The 18,214-nt window shown below is 37.0% G+C and overlaps 1 non-coding gene across 6 annotated transcripts in view; it reads left to right on the forward strand.

Moving 5' to 3' along the window:
- Window positions 1-17,356, forward strand: part of LOC110915931 — a 28,324-nt gene extending 10,968 nt beyond the window's left edge. For 2 of the 6 annotated variants that reach the window (XR_004874214.1, XR_004874218.1), the window contains exons 3-5: window positions 15,377-16,632; window positions 16,698-16,889; window positions 17,296-17,356. This is a non-coding gene — a transcript (uncharacterized LOC110915931). The remainder of the gene's footprint in view (window positions 1-15,376; window positions 16,633-16,697; window positions 16,890-17,295) is intronic. The other 4 variants (XR_004874216.1, XR_004874215.1, XR_004874219.1 and 1 more) reach the window with 4 other exon arrangements.
- Window positions 17,357-18,214: the final 858 nt, after the last annotated feature.

Genomic DNA, 18,214 nt, shown 5'->3' on the forward strand with positions numbered 1-18,214 from the left:
TACACATGTGCACTACACAAATTTTTTTTTTTAAAAAAAAGTTTTTTTTATATATAAAAACTAGCGATTTTTATAAAAAAATTGAAAAAAAAAATTTTTTTTTGTGTGTTTTTTAGGCTTTTTTTAGTTAGTTTTCGAGTTTTCACAATAAAAGTGATTTTCATTTGAACTATCCCCATATATATATATATATATATATATATATATATAGGGTTAGGATCAAGAGTGAACAACTTCTTGAGAGTGAACTAATCTTAGCCCTTGATCATTTTTTAGATTAAAATGGTAAGATTGACATTAGCCAAAGTATGTTTAATTAAAATTCCTTAATTTTCTCATCTCTTAACTCTCTCTCTCTCTCTCTCTCTCATTTTTAATTATTTCTCCATTATTTCTTTATCCATAGATTTTGTTTTAATTTTAACTTGAATATTGTTTTTCTTTTATTATCCGTACATATAGATATCACAATACATTGTTTTTAACTTTTTTATAATTTTCAATAAACATTAAAAAATTTCTCTGAGATTGAAATTGTAATTATTTTTGGGTATTATTTCTTTTTTTGAATATGTGATGAAGTTATTTATTTTTGCATACATGTGATATGTTTCATTTTTATTAATTTCATAATTTTTATATGAATCTACTCGTGTGCATGCCTAATATACTATATGTTGTTAATATACACATATGTAACCATTTCTGAATATAATACACAAATGTATAAAAGACTGTACACATATGTATAAACTAACAGCTGTGTATCTTGTATAAACTGATAGTTAACGAGACTGTACACATGTTTATAAACTAACAGCTGTGTATATTGTATAAACTGATACTAGCGAGACTGTACAGATGTGTATACACTAATAACTATGTATCTTGTATATACGGAAACTAGCGAGATTTTAGGGATTTTGATTATATTGTTTAATAAATGCAATTTACAAAAGACACAAATACCCTTCTGTTATTTATTTTAAAAGGGAGTTACAACATTATAATTACAATCTTGTCATTGTTTAGAAATCTCTAGATAATGTAATCCAATGGCCCAGATTAGTTCACACAGTTCACTCTCAACCTAGTGTTCACTCTAGAACCCTACCCTATGTATATATATATATATATATATATATATATATATATATATATATATATATATATATATATATATATATAAACATCATTGGTAGCTCAATTTGTTTGTTTCAGATTGAATGCCTTTTTCACTTTTACCATGCTTCGCTATCAACTTCACTGTAACAACTTATGGTAAAGAGACAAAAAGTAATAAGAAGAAAACAAATATGACTACCGGCTATCATATAACTTTTGTTTCTTCAAATCGCCCAAACATGACAGGGTATACGATATTACAAACATCAAAACAGGAAGTTTGAATCAATTAAAAGTAAGAGATACCTTGAACTGCAACAGTTGAACGTCAGTCAGATGGCCGGAGGAAAGAAATCCGAACTAGACGCCGCCTCCGCAACCTTCTGTTTTCATCGACTGGAAAGAAGATCCCATCGCCTTCAGAAACCACCGACCACTTCCTTACTTCTCCCTCTCTCTCACTCCCGTTTCTCTTACTTTTTCCCTAGAAGCTGACCTATACGCGCCACCCATCTGCCAATTTATGAAGAGTCACTCTTTAATATTTCGAGCTTCCTCTAAAGAATCCGGTGCCCTTCCTACACAATATATGAAATTATGAATGAATTCTTCTTTTAAAAGATTCTTTGCCTATTTCATAACAAAGTAATATTGATTTTTAATCATAATATGCTATTAACACAATGAAAAAAAATGAAAAATCAACAAAATGTAATTGTGGGTCAATGCAGTTCATTCTAGCCTGTACTAAAAATGACCAGGTACAACCTAGACCCGTTTTAACCCATTAATCCTACTGCATACTCCCTGCATTAGCAACAATAATCAGAATCAACTTGAATAAAAGCAAAAGTTATGTAATAAAATCAAATAGACTTCTAAAAGGGCACCTTGTCAAAAACCCAGATGAAGCTTTTCATGGGTTCTTCAAAATTTCCTAGTAAAGCAACAATGACTCGATTAATTCTAACTAAAATTCAGCAGGCAATTGAATGTTGTCAATCAAAATCCTAGATGATGACTCGATCAGAACCCAATCAAAACTAGGATTCGATACGATAATTTAAACCCTTTTGTTTGACAACTCAAAATTGAAAACTCATACCTGTGGTCCGCCGAATGTGTTGAATAATCTCGCCTTCGTTCATCTTCAATCAGTCCGTAAGCAACAACCATCGCGTCAGACAGTGGCAGTGGGGTTGGCAACGACAATGGCAGTGAAGGGAAACCCTCACACCTCACTCTCCGTTATAACAATCTGATGAAACTGGATATAAATGGATGAAAACTTACTCATTTGTACGGTTCGTCTTCTTCACCGGGAGAATTAGGGTTGCTGCCATCCAATCGTCCAGGTGAAGAATTGATTTCAATGATGTGACCTAATTGATTGTATTATTAATTGTAGTGATGCTTTGAGTCATCTTAGTAGTGTTATTCAGCTGTAAACCATACAAAGCTGTAAACCATACAAACGAACCATTGAATTGGGGGGCAAAATTGGTAGAAGATGATGAAAGAACAGGGAATAAGGCATGACACTTTGTCTGCCGTCTTAAAATTTCAGGGGTAAATTACTTTTTAGTACAGAGGAGATATATTATATAGTATTATAGATATGCATACAACCAACTTCTTTCATATCAAACAAGTTATTTCAAGTATTCAACATCAAAATAATATCATTCAAGACAATGTCTAGCTCAAAATAGACGACCCGTCTAAATCTATACGTGGCGTCTTGTTTTAGTAAAATGACCTCTATGCCCCTGGTTTATGCCTAGACTGAGGGAATATCAGGGGTAAAATGGTCTTTTGACAAAACATAGACGACCCGTCTAGGGCTATACGATACGTATAAATTTTTTTTTGTATTTATAAAAAAATGATAGAAATTAAAAAAAATCTTATTAAGATGTTTTAATCAACTGTAATTATAAAAAAATGATAGAAATTTATAAAAAAATTAAAAAAATGATAGAAATTTATAAAAAAATCTTGTTAAATTGTTTTAATCAATTGTAATTATAAAAAATGTTATTTATAAAAAAATTAAAAAAATGATAGAAATTTATAAAAAAAATCTTGTTAAATTGTTTTAATCAATTGTAATTATAAAAAATGTTAGAAATTTATAAAAAAAAATCTTATTAAATTGTTTTATGCAATTGTGATTATAAAAAAAATTATAGAAATTAATACAAAAAATCTTAATAATTACAATAAGAATAATTATCGATACAAAAAATCCTATTAATTACAAAAATCATTTTTCCGTATCACTGTCGATGTAATTAAGACTCGGGTTTGATCTTGGTGGCGGATTCATTATCGATGCATACCATTCTAGACGTGGCAAGTACATATCTTCCCATTGTCCCGCATGAGGTCTTCGGTGGTTTAACCATAGCCCGTGTGTTGGTGGCATTTGATAATCCCTTTCTAGCTTAACATGTATGAAGTGGTTCTAGTTAACATGTGCAAGCGTTATGAATAGTGTTTGTTGATTAGCCGGAGGACTTAATATCGGGAAGAAAGTGGAACTCGCACTGATGCTTAACAGGTGCACCCCGATACCGTACATTTGCGTAAAAAGAAGCCTTGCTAAGGGGAAGTCCATCCAGTGATTCGGGAGACAACCGTTCCTTTGTAAAAATATCCTTCATCCCATGCTTCAAATATTGGGAACCAGATCGATTCGTTCTGGTCCATTTCTTGGACAAGGTCCCTTCGAATGTGCCCCCATGAACGTTCTTCCATACCTAAGCCTACAACTACAGACTGAAACCCACAGTGACCGTCCAGCCTCACATCTCGTATGCACGAGACGTACGGGTGAAACACTGGCGGAATGGAAGATTTAAACTGTTTGATGATTCCCACGTTCTCGTCCCCAATTATTAAAGGAAAACCATTATCATCTCGTATCTCTTTCTTCTTAGAACTCTTTGAATGGCTTAGGCCCGCTTTGGGTTTTTGAGACCTTATAACCGACTTCTGAGAGGCCTGTGACAGAACGTATGAGCTGTGGCAAGGGTTATCGTATTTACTTTATCGGGAACCTTCAAAGCACGTGTTTGCATCACCGAAGGAGCTTTTCCTCAATTCTTCGTCTATACGAGCGACCTCGTCCAACCTTTGTTGTACCTACTTTGTTGTTGGTCGGCCACAAGTATTTTGTTGGACAACCGGTGGTTTCTTGGTAGATTTCTGTGGAGTCAACACCGCTTTAATTTTTGACATCAGGCTTTTTTTTTCTGAGCTGGGGGTGCGACTCTAATTTTTGTCTAACAATATTTAGCTCTTCGACCACGTGAACATCATCGTCTATCAATTTGCAACTTTGGAAGTTAAGCTTCCGCCAGAAGACGTCTATGTCTTCGAGTTGAATCGGACGCTCTGCACGGTTAAAAACAACATTGTTTAAGTCACATGATTAACGGACATATATCACACAAGTGTTGTACGTTTAAAAATTATTACCTGCACGTAGGTACTTTTCTAGCCTACAAGCACACGGCAACCCACAGCTGTACCAATCTGGCAATCACATGATGAATGATAGCGCTGCAAGACGTTTAGCTTCCTAACTGCCTCTTCCCTCAACAAGTCAAGGGCAGTATGGGATACTTTTCCAAGTAGGTGTTGAAACAACAGGTTTCTGTGGTGGTTCATTATTTTTTCGATGCTTTCTCGAAAACTCTTCCTTATTTCACCGTACTGTGTCTCAACTATATCCCAGACACAACCAACTATACGGTCCAGCGAGCTCCTATCTAAGACGTATCTCTTTAAGTTGGCGTGTTGGCTCTCAACTCTGTTTGTTGTACGATTACCAAAGTTGCGCCTCTTATCAGTCCACGAAAAGACGAACATCTCCTTATAATGTTTTAGCCAGTTATCATACCCGTAATTGAAGACCCCTAAAAAGTAAAAATGATTTATTAAAATGTACATAGGTGAGTCATATGTTATTAAAAAGCTTACTTGAACATTTTCACTCCACAAGTCGCTTTTACAGGTTGCGCAAGTGGTACTCGTATATAGGTACAGATGGAGACTCACACAGTTACCCTAGAATGACAAATTTTTTTCCCAGTCTTCTTCTATGAAGGCACTCTTGCAGTGCTTCATAATATTCTGTTGTATGTGAAACCTGCAAAGAAGCCTGGAGGCGTCTGGAAATACTTTAGCACACGCGCCCATAAGGGTCAGGTCTCTATCCGTTACAATCACACGTGGCTCCATACATTCATCCAACATTGACTTGATCCTCTTAAGCACCCACACAAAGTTATCACTCCATTCTTTACAGATAACGGCATGCGCGATACAAAACGAATGGTTGGTAGGCGTCACACCAACAATCTGGACAAATGGCATATTGTATATGTTTGTCTTGTACATCGAATCGATCAGCAAAACGTGGGGGAATGCACGCCACATTTCACTCGAGTACTGATGAAGAAAGAAGATCTCTGTTACGACCTCTGTTCCGGGTTCCTCCCGTGTCTCGTAAATAAATTCATTGTTTATCAACATGTTTTCTAGTGACTGCATGGGAGTCAATCCGTCTCTTTATTCGGCTCTAATCTTCGTCACGGCGTTTTGAATGTCTTTCTAAACATGAAACCTGTCGGGGTCCTGCTTCCTTCTCGTTTGAAAATTTTTGCGCGGCTCCATGTTTTGAGCTGTCAGCTGCTCGATCAGTTTCTTTTCAGTTGGAGTAAACCTTCGCACAAACGCGTGGGCCGACAGGTCCTCCCAAAGTTCGTGGTTATGTTCAATTTTTCCCTCTTTTATCTCCCAGGTTTCATACGGATGGTCACGCACAACCAGCAGGTAAAACAGGCAACCGGTTTTTTTGCTTCCGGCTTTTCTAAGTGTTGCTGTAGTGTGTTGCTCACCACCACGGTCACATTCAAGCCATACCCTCCTGGTCCTTCCCCCGATTTTCTTTGATCGACGGGTGACAATAACGAAACCATCCGCGTTTACCAATTGTTGGATCCATTTCTTTAGTTCATCTAGAGAGTTGAAAACCTGTAACATCGACAATAATAACAATAATAATAATAATAATAATAATACAAATTTCAGTAATAATAATAATTAAACTATCTAACGTAACAAAATTAAATTGATACCTGCTTTTTTAAGTACGGATTGTCCGGGATGGGGGTTGCCTCACCACCATATCCACCATATTCACCATATCCTCCAACGCCCGAATAGTTTTGTTGAACGTAAGGACCGCTCGGGGAAATGAATTGCTGATGACCACCTTCCCCTCCGTATCCATCAGGATAATGTTGTTGCACGTAAGAATATTCACACCCGTATCCATAATCCGGATACCCTTGTTGCGCCACATAACTTGGTTGACCAGCATGGTATGAGTCATCTACAGGGGATGTTTCATCAACTGGGGGATGCGTGTTCAAATCTAGAAATGGTCTGTTTTGTTTTCCTTGTACACTAGACACAACCTCCTCTTGCTCATTAGAATCGGGAACACCAGACTCCTCCAAAAAACGGTATCATCATTAGTAAATAATTAACTAAAACAACAAGTAATTAAAACAGTTAAGCTAATAACTGTTACCAGGACGTTTTCGGGCACCCATGCGTCACTAGAATATTGCGCAAAGACATAGTTGACGTCCCAGTATGATGACATTTCAACACTTCACAGTGATAAGAAATACGAATGCAAACAAGAAAATATATTTCGAAGAAATGGAAGAAACAGAAGGAATGCTCGGCTGGATGAATAATGCACTGTAAGTTCCTGTTTATATGAAACAGAGACGCCTCGTATAGCCCTAGACGCCCCATATTGTTTTATGTCGCATGCAAGACACATAGTCACATTAGTCTTCAAGACGCCTCGTATAGGGCTATACGAGGCGTCTTGGTCCCTTCGTATTGCTTCCTCGTACAGGCCTAGACACCCCATCTGATGTGACTGATGTGACGTTATACGAGGTTTAGTGGTTGGTTGGATAAAGTAACCCTAGACGCCTCGTATAGGCCTATACGAGGCATCTTGAAGGGTGGGGAAATAGGCAGTTGGGTGCGTGAATATGTAGACCCTTTTCTAATTCCTATTTCCTGTAGGGTTTTCACCGATAGCCTTATCTCTAACAACTTCATTAACGACTCTAACACGACCATAAACAGAAACGAACCAGCATCAAGAATCCATTTGATTCTCAAAACCCTAGCAACACCATCTTCCTTTTCGTTGTTAACTTTCTGTTCTGGAGTTACTGGACCTGTTGGTTCACCTTTCTTCAACTTTACTCACACAATCATTGATCCTTTCTTGTAGCTTGCGGGTATGATTAATTGCTTCTTAGTTTGTGGAGGGTGTTTAAGGATGGTTTCTGACTACCTTTTTGTTCTTGCATGTTTTCACCATCTCATCCATTTGTTCACCATACATTTCCATTTTTCACGAGAGTTCTCGAAATCTTTGCAACCGATCTGATTTGCTGATCAATCGTGTCAAAGCTGGTTATGGTGAGCCCAAACATGCGTGCAAAATCAGGAAAGCTCAAACAAAGCTAAGAGTTAAAGTCTTTGAGAATAGAAGAACTATGTTTGATTTACGGTTTGACCAAAAAACCAAGTAATAGAAGAACCATGATGGTTAGACTAATTGGTCTTTTTAAATGTTAGTTAATGAGAATCTTTTCAAAAGACAGTAGTTCAACGTTTTAAGGTATTTATCAAATCTAGACAGCAGATTTTGACTACCATATAATAAGTCATACCAATCTAGATAACAAATTATACAAAATCTAATTCAGTCTTTCGAAGTTGTCTATAGCTTAGCATGAACACATTTTATTATGGGTCTACAAATTCACACACCCAACTCCCTATTTCCACACCCTTCAAGACGCCTCGTATAGGCCTATACAAGGCATCTAGGGTTACTTTATCCGACCAACCACTAAACCTCGTACAACGTCACATCAGTCACATCAGACGGGGTGTCTAGGCCGGTACGAGGGAGCAATACGAAGGGACCAAGACGCCTCGTATAGCCCTATATGAGGCTTCTTAAAGACTGATGTGCCTATGTGTCTGGCATGCGACATAAAGTAATATGGGGCGTCTAGGGCTATACGAGGCGCCTCTGTTTCATATAAACAACAACTTACAGTGCATTGTTGGTCCACCCACGCATTCCTTATGTTTCTTCTACTATCTCTTCGAAACATATTTTGTTGTTTGCATTTGTGTTCTTATCACTGCGAAGTGTTGAAATGTCATCATACTGGTACGACAACTATGTCTTTGGGCAGTATTCTAGCGACGCATGGGTGCCTGAAAATGTTCCGGTAATAGTTATTAGCTTAACTGTTTTAATTACTTGTTTTAGTTAATTATATACTAATGATGATACCGTTTTTTTTTGAGGAGTCTGGCGTTCCTGATTCTAATGAGCAAGAGGAGGTTGTGTCTAGGGTACAAGGAAAACAAAACAGATCGTTTCTAGATTTGAACACACATCCCCCTGTTGATGAAACATCCCCTATAGATGACTCATACCAAGCTGGTCAACCAAGTAATCCGGCGCACCAAGGGTATCCGGATTATGGATACGGGTGTGAATATTCTTACGTGCAACAACATTATCCAGATGAATACGGAGGAGACGGTGGTCATCAGCAATTCATTTCCCCGAGCGGTCCTTACGTTAAACAAAACTATGCGGACGTTGGAGGATATGGTGGTGAGGTACCCCCGATCCCGGACAATCCGTACTTAAAAAAGCAGGTATCAATTTTATTTTGTTATGCTAGATAGATTAATTGTTATTGCTATCGTTATATCGTTATTGTCAATGTTACAAGTTTTCAACTCTCTAGATGAACTAAAGAAATGGATACAAGAAATAGCAAATGCGGATGGTTTCGTTATTGACACCCGTCGATCAAAGAAAATCAGGGGAAGGACCGGGAGGGTATGGCTTGAATGTGACCGTGGTGATGAGCACCACACTACAACAACACTTAGAAAAGCCGGAAGCAAAAAAACCGGTTGCCCGTTTTACCTGCTGGCTGTGCGAGACCACCCGTATGAAACCTGGGAGATAAAAGAGGGAAAAATTGAACATAACCACGAACTTTGTGAGGACCTATCGGCCCACGCGTTTGTGCGAAGGTTTACTCCAAGTGAAAAGAAACTGATCGAGCAGCTGACAGCTCAAAACATGGAGCCGCGCAAAATTTTTCAAACGATAAGGAAGCAGGACCCCGACAGATTTCATGTTCAGAAAGACGTTCAAAACGCTGTGGCGAAGATTAGAGCCGAACAAAGAGACAGATTGACTCCCATGCAGTCCCTAGATAACATGCTTATAAACAACGAATTTATTTACGAGACATGGGAGGAACCCGGAACAGAGGTCGTAACAGAGATCTTCTTTCTTCATGAGTACTCGAGTGAAATGTGGTGTGCATTCCCCCACGTCTTGCTGATCTATTCGACGTACAAGACAAACATATACAATATGTCATTTGTCTAGATTGTTGGTATGACGCCTACGAACCATTCGTTTTGTATCGCGCATGCCGTTATCTGTAAAGAACAGAGTGATAACTTTGTGTGGGTGCTTGAGAGGATCAAGTAAATGTTGGATGAATGTATGGAGCCACGTGTGATTGTAACGGATAGAGACCTGGCCCTTATGGCCGCGTGTGCTAAAGTATTTCAAGACACCTCCAGGCTTCTTTGCAGGTTCATATACAACAGAATATTATGAAGCACTGCAAGAGTGCCTTCACAGAAGAAGACTGGGAAAAATTTTTGGCATTCTGGGGATCATTGTGTGAATCTCCATCCACACCCATCTACGAGTACCACTTGCGCAACCTGCAAAAGCGACTTGTGGAGTGCAAACGTTCAAGTAAGTTTTTTAATAACATATGACTCACCTATGTACATTTTAATAAATTATTTTTACTTTTTAGGGGTCTTCAATTTCGTGTATGATAACTGGCTAAAAGACTATAAGGTGATGTTCGTCTTTGTGTGGACTAATAAGAGGCGGATCTTTGGTAATCGTACCACAAACAGAGTTGAGAGCCAACACGCCAACTTAAAGAGATACGTCCTAGATAGGAGCTCGCTGGACCGTATAGTTGGTTGTGTCAGGGATTTAGTTGAGACACAGTACAGTGAAATAAGGAAGAGTTTTCGATAACGCATCGAAAAAATAATGAACCACCACAGACACCCGCTGTTTCAACACCTACTTGGAAAAGTATCCCATACAGCCCTTGACTTGTTGAGTGGAGAGGCACTTACGAAGCTAGATATCTTGCAGCACTATCATTCATCATGTGGTTGCCAGATGTGGTACAGTTGTGGGTTGCCGTGTGCTTGTAGGCTAGAAAAGTACCTACATACAGGTAATAATTGTTAAACGTACAACACTTGTGTAATATATTTTCGTTAATCATGTGACTTAAACAGTGTTGTTTTTAACCGTGCAGAGCATCCGATTCAACTCGAAGACATAGACGTCTTCTGGCGGAAGCTTAACTTCCAAAGTTGTAAATTGGTAGACGATGACGTTGACGTGGTCGAATAGCAAAATATTGTTAGACAACAATTAGAGTCACACCCCCTAGCTCAGAAAAAAGCCTGATGTAAAAGATTAAAGCGGTGTTGACTCCACAGAAATCTACCAAGAAACCACCGTTTGTGCAACAAAATACTCGTGGCCGACCAACAACAAAGTAGATACAACAAAGGTTGGACGAGGCCGCTCGTATAGACGAATAATTGAGGAGAAGCTCCTTCGGTGATGCAAACACGTGCTTTGAAGGTTCCCGACAAAGTAAATACGTTAACCCTCGCCACTGCTCGTACGTTCCGTCACATGCCTCTCAACAGTAGACTATAAGGTCTCAAAAACCCAAAGCGGGCCTAAGCCGTTCAAAGAGTTCTAAGAAGAAAGAGATACGAGATGATAACGTTTTTCCTTTAATAATTGGGGACTAGAACGTGGGAATCATCAAACAGTTTAAGTCTGCCATTCCGCCAGTGTTTCACCCGTATATCTCATGCATACGAGATGTGAGGCCGGACGGTCATTGTGGGTTTCGGTTTGTGGCTGTAGGCTTAGGTATGGGTTAGAGTTCACGAGGGCTCATTCGAAGGGACCTTGTCTAAGAAATGGATCAGAACGAATCGATCTGGTTCCCAATATTTGAAGCATGGGACGAAGGATATTTTAACACGCATCGTCAGGGCCTAATTTGGAATTCAGTGTCCGGCTGTCCCCCGAATCACTGGATGGACTTCCCCTTAGCAGGGCTTCATATTGCACAAACGTACGGTATCGGGGTGCACCTGTTAAGCAACGGTGCGAGTTCCACTTTCTTCCCGATATTAAGTCCCCCGGCTAATCAACAACCACTATTCCAAACGCGTGCACATGTTAACGAGAACCACTTCATACACGTTAAGCTGGAAGGGAATTATCCAATGCCACCAACACATGGGCTATGGTTGAACCACTAAAGACCTCATACGGAACAATGGGAAGATATGTACTTGCCACGTTTAGAATGGTATGCATCGGTAATGAATCCGCCACCAAGATGAAACCCGAGTTTTAATTACATCGACAGTGATAAGGAAGAATGATTTTTGTAATTAATAGGATTTTTGGTATCGATAATTATTCTTATTGTAATTAATAAGATTTTTGTATTAATTTCTATATTTTTTTTATAATTACAATTGCATAAAACAATTTAATAAGATTTTTTTTTAAATTTCTATCTTTTTTTTTATAATTACAATTGATTAAAACAGTTTAATAAGATTTTTTTTATAAATTTCTACCATTTATTTATAATTACAATTGACTAAAACAATTTAATAAGATTTTTGTTCATATTTCCATCATTTTTTTATAATTACAATATATATCTATATATATATATACGTATATATATATAGGGGATGGTTCAAATGAAAACCACTTTTATTATGAAAACTCGAAAACTAACTAAAAAAGCCTAAAAAACATACAAATTTTTTTTTTTTTTTTTTTTACAATTTTTTTTAGAAAAATTGCTACTTTTTATATATGGAAAAAAAATTTCAAAAAAAAAAAAAATTTTTTTTTGGTTGTACTGCACATGTGCACTAATACGGAAAGCCTAAACCACTTAACCCACCCCCACCGACACCCCCCAAAAACCTAAACCCCCCACCCCCCCCCCCCAAACCTAAATTCACCCTCCCACCAAAAGCCTAACCCCCCCCCCCCCCAACAAAAAAAAAACCTAAACCCCCCCACCCCCACCCTCCCGAAAACCTAAAACTAAACCCTAAACATAAACCCGAAAAAAACCTAACCCCCCCACCCCCACCCCCCAAAAACCTAAACCCCCCTCCCCCCCACACCCAAAAACCTAATCCTAATCCTAAACCTCTAAAAAACTAACCCTAAAAGCTAAACTAGAATCAAAAAACTAATTTTAAGCATGTAATGCACATTGTAGTACATGTTATATTGCACATGTGCACTACTATAATAATAGTATTGAAAACAAGACGACACCATAAATCTTTTTTTATGTGATAAAAAATATGCTCGAATATACTTGAATGAAAGATAAGAAAATTTGTGATCTTATGGTGTCATTTTTGTTTTAAAATGATAACGTATGGAGAAATGTGAAATGTTTGAAAAGTTATATATTTTTTGTTCCAATTTTACCCCTCCTTCATTAAAAGTCTTCCCTCCCTCCTTTTTAGTGGGTTTTAGTTAGTTTTCTAGTTTTCACAATAACTAGTGGTTTTCATTTGAACCTTCCCCTATATATATACACGTGTATATATGTGTATATATATATATATACGTATATATATATATACGTATATATATATACGTATATATATATATACGTATATATATATATATACACGTATTATACACGTATATATATATATACACGTTTTTTATATACACGTATATATATACGTGTATATATATATATATACACGTGTATATATATACACGTGTATATATACACGTGTATATATATACACGTGTATATATATATATACGTCTATATATATATATACGTATATATATATATATATATACGTATATATATATATATACGTATATATATACGTATATATATATATATATGCCTCGTATAGCCCTAGACGGGTCGTCTAAGGATTGTCAAAAGACCATTTTACTCCTGATATACCCTCAGTCTAGGCCCAAACAAGGGGCAAAAAGGTCATTTTACATAACCCAGACGCCCCGTACAGAGCTAGACGGGTAGTCTATTTTGAGCGGCATATTTGGTTTTGAAAATTTAAAAAAGTACATGTCGTCTATTTTGGTCTCAATCAGGGGTATAAAAGTAAATTTCTAAAAAGTGGACGCCTCGTATAGCGCTGGACGTGTCGTCTATTTTGGGCGGCAACATTTCCTTTTTTAAAATTTGAATTTTGAAAATTTTTATTTAATTATCATTAAACCCCTGAGATGCCCCCAGCATAGGCCTTAATCAGGGGCTTAAAGGTAATTTTAAAAAGTGGACACCACGTTTAGACCTAAACGCGTCATATACGATGGGCGGCTACTTTTTGGGTTTTTTTAATTATTAATAAAGTATTTAATAAATTACCATTTGACCCCTGTAGTGCCCCTAGTATAGGCCACATTCAGGGGTAAAATGGTAATTAACCATTTCAGAAATATCTTTTTGGAATGGTTAATTACCATTTTACCCCTGAATGAGGCCTATACTGGGGTGACACAGGGGTAAATTGGTAATTTTGCAGCCTTGCTAGACGGGTCGTCTAGGTCTATACGAGGCGTTTATGTTTCGTATAACAGGGGGAGACCTAGACGCCCCTGCATAATACTCCCAAATCAAATACAAACACACATATACGAGACACATACGGATATACGCCCCTGGATCGTATTCGGACCGTATTTTCGACGATTGAAGCATCCTCGATATGTATTTCAACCCGTAGTTTAATATTCTTGCTTCGTTTTTGCCTTTAGACCTTAGGATTACCCTGATTTTAGGTTTTTGGTGGGTTTGGTTGTTGTTGCTTGTTGTTGAAGATGACAGGGTAGAACAGGACCCCCTGTCTACCTCTATATGAGGCAAGACGGAGCAATGATTTTTTTTCTTTTATTATTGTTAATGTTATTATAATTAATATTGTTAATGTTGTTTATTATTAATATTATTATTGTTATTATTATTATTAATATTTTATTGTTATTATTATTATTATTTTATTTATTATTATTATTATTATTTTAGTATTATTATTGTTATTATATATTATAAATTATAAATTTGCAACAACTGGGTGCATTAATGACTTGTAAGTTGTGTTTCTTTGATGTTTTATGTACATTTGTTTGTTTCTTTGTACGGTTTGTTGTTTACACGTGTCTTCATATGCGCCTTCTTTCTTCCATTTCCCACTGCCGTAACAACACAACAAAAGCCCTAACATCAGTTCAGCACCTTTTCTTTCTCTCTCTAAAACTCAATGCCATCATCATCCTCGATTGTTTGGTATTAGGGTTATGACAGCGGCTCCGGCTGTAGATGTTACAGCGACTACTATTTAGGTCGATGGTGATGGTTTCTGAAGGTGGGTGTGCGTTGGAGATGGTTGTTAACGGTGGTTGTCCACCCCTCTGATCAACCGCTGGTAATCAATCTCTCACCGGTAAACTCCACATACATGTTCTTGATCATTCTTACTTTTATGTTTCTTTTCATCTTTATTTATATCATTCATCTGATCAATACTCATGTTTTAGTTCACATAAGTTGATAAAAATTGAATCTTTCGTCATTTACAATTATTTGTTCATGCAATAATGTCTGCATCGTTAGAGATAATGACAGCAGAGTTCTTACAAGTATGTGCCTTTTCATTTAATAATAGTCTTAAAGCTATTTACAGTTTATTAATTTGGGTGTAACCAAGGTTTTTAAAGAAATGTGTCTGAGAAAGTTCGAGCTGTGGTGTTGGTAGATACCCAGCAGTTGGGTAATGTGGATGATTTGGGTACTGAAAAAGTGTTTATTAAATTTGGGTGTAAACAAGGTGTTTGATGAAATGCGTCTGAGAAAGTTTGATGTGTGGTGTCGGTAGACACCCAACAGTTGGGTAATGTGGATGATTTGGGTACTGAAAAAGTGTTTAATTTTTTCAGAACTCTTTTGATTCAAGAGAGTGGTGTCGTGAACGTGTATGTGGAGTTTGAGGAGGCGATTCCAATCCCAGGCGTTCCATGTGATGTTGTGGAGGTCTCTGTCAGCTTCTATTCCAATCGGTGAGTCTCGAACACATGCAGATGATTCTATTTGTTTTAAACTCAGTTAGATGCACTTGATGGCCTGAGTCTGATTCTCCAAGTAGCCATAATTATATTGCTCTTATCTGTTGTAGCTTTTGCAATTAGTCATTATGTACAAAAGTAGATTGTGTGTATTATTATTATCTATTGTATATGTGAAACCATTTCTGAACAATAAAATATTGAAATCTGATAGATCTTATGTGCTCACCGGTGTTTAGCACTTGGGTGTGGGTTAGGGAAAGGCCACCCACATCTATGATACGACACAAATGAACCCCTGCAAACATCAAGATTTTGAGAATTGCATGATATGGTGTAAACCATGATGAAAGATAACAGGTTCAAGTTGCATTTGATCAGTCAATTAGCAACACGTCTTAGCTAGAAAAGTTGCCAATAGTTTGATCAGGTTGCTAAGTTTAGTACAAATTATTTAATGTATGCCATTGGGAATTTAGTTATATCTTAAATCATAATATATATATAGGATTAGGTTCAAACGTGAACATTTTCTCCAGCGTGAACTTATCTGGGCCCTTGATTTTGTAGATGATAGATCTTAGATCAATGGCAGAATTGTAATTAAAGGTTTAGTAAATTTAATTTAAATTTTAATCAAAAGGGTAAAATAGGGAACTTTCATATTAAAGATATGGAAACTAATTAAATTGTAATCCCCTAAAATCCCTATATCAGTTTCAATATATTCTAACAAACACACACATACACCGCACACACACATATCCCCCAGACGACGGCAGCAGAGCCGGTGACGGCACGGCGGCCGGCCACCGTGGATGGTGGTCCGGCGAGAGCTTACACTGGACGGTGGTCCGGCGACGGCACAACGTGGGACGTAGATGGTAAGTCTTTGAATCATTTTCTTTTCCTTTTTTTTCTTTTAGATCTTTCTAGATCCAAGCTTACACTGACGATCACCGGTTGCGCCGATCTTCCTCCGCCGCTAGCGGCGGTGACAGTTTAGGGCCGATCGTCTGCAACAAAAAGTCATACTCGTTCCTCTTGACCAAAAGCTTGACATGCTATGGAGTTTCATTAAAGCGCATTTGAATTCAATAATTCTTGTTTTTCTTTCTGCCTGCAAGCAGGTAATTTTTTTAATTTTGTTTTTTTTTGTTTTGTAATTTGGAGCCTGTGACGCCTGTCTTGATAGGTGAGGTTTGTACACGAAGCGTTCAAGAAACTGCAGCCCGGGATCCCGTTAAAGTGCCTGCATGGAAGGATGAAACAAGTGAAAAGAATGTTTATATTGCAACAGTTTGTTGAACAAAGATCAGTTCTTTTTTCAACTGATGTGTCTTCAAGGGGCCTGGATTTCAACAAGGGGGTCGATTGGGTTGTTCAGGTGATCTACGGTTTTAATAGAAGTGATAAAATTAGTGGGTCGGATAATAGTCATAACGTGTTCATGTTGAAACATGCTGTTTTTTGTGTATACGTCAAGGCACGAGAGGTCTGTTCGTGGACCCAAGGTAAACCTGTGACATTTAGGTGTTGTACACATGTGTATTCTGATTTTTGCTCTGGTTTTAAGGCGCTGTACACATGTGTATTCTGATTTTGCTATGTTTTTAAGGCGCTGTACACATGTGTATTCTGGTTTTGCTATGTTTTTAATGCGATGTACACATGTGTATAGCGTCTGTTTTTGTGATATCTCATATTTTTTGTGTATTGAATGTGTAAAGTTGTTGATGTACACTTGTGAATTATGCAAAGTACTAATTGCTGAGTTTTTTGTGTTATTATAGGAGACGTCGTAAACGAGGAAAGTGGAGATGGAAGGTCGATAAGGATGATTCACGTATGAGGTCGATAAGGATGATTCACGTATGTTTGTTTGCTTGGTCGATAAGGATGATTCAGCATACAACGCGGCGAATAGTTGTAAAAGACTATGTCTTTTTTATTTTTCCGATTATGTTGCGTTTATTGTTTTCACGAAACTGAAACTTGTAATTGTATGTTTTTTTTGGTTTGGCAAACATTATGGAAATTGTTATTTGCTTAATATAAAATAGTTTACAAGTTTTGTTTATATGTATGTATTATGTAGCTAATTACACATATGTACCATGCTGAGTACACATGTGTACTACTGTTCAATTCATATCAAAGTACACATGTGTATACCGTTGAAATCTGAAGGTTACGTGAATCTTAAAAATCATAATCCGAATTCTGGTGGTGAAATCTAAAAAATAAAAATGAAATAAAAGACAATGTGGATAATGAATTTAAAATAGGAAAGATGTAACTTAATTCATTTATTAAAATAATGATTTAAATCTAATTTTTTATATAATTACAATCATACCCTTAACAACTAAAAAGGAAATCAATGGTCCAGATTAGTTCACGCATGGGATTAGGTTCACGCTGGAACCCTACCCTATATATATATATATGACTAATTAATTCATGAAACCTGACAGGTTGTGGTTATTATATGGAGCGGATAAACAGAACTAGCCACTGTTGCCAAAGAAATTCACCTATTCTCTAGATCACCAAATGTTGAGGTCTCAAAACTAGAGAAATACAATAATGTATGGCAGCACTTCAAGGTAATCTAATAATATTTTTCGTTTAGATTTATATGCAGATATAAATGTTAAGGACTCAAAACTGAAACTCACGATAATTTATTATATATTTCTAATAGATATA

The sequence above is a fragment of the Helianthus annuus genome, chromosome 12, assembly GCF_002127325.2.
Source record: "Helianthus annuus cultivar XRQ/B chromosome 12, HanXRQr2.0-SUNRISE, whole genome shotgun sequence".
NCBI lineage: Eukaryota > Viridiplantae > Streptophyta > Magnoliopsida > Asterales > Asteraceae > Helianthus > Helianthus annuus.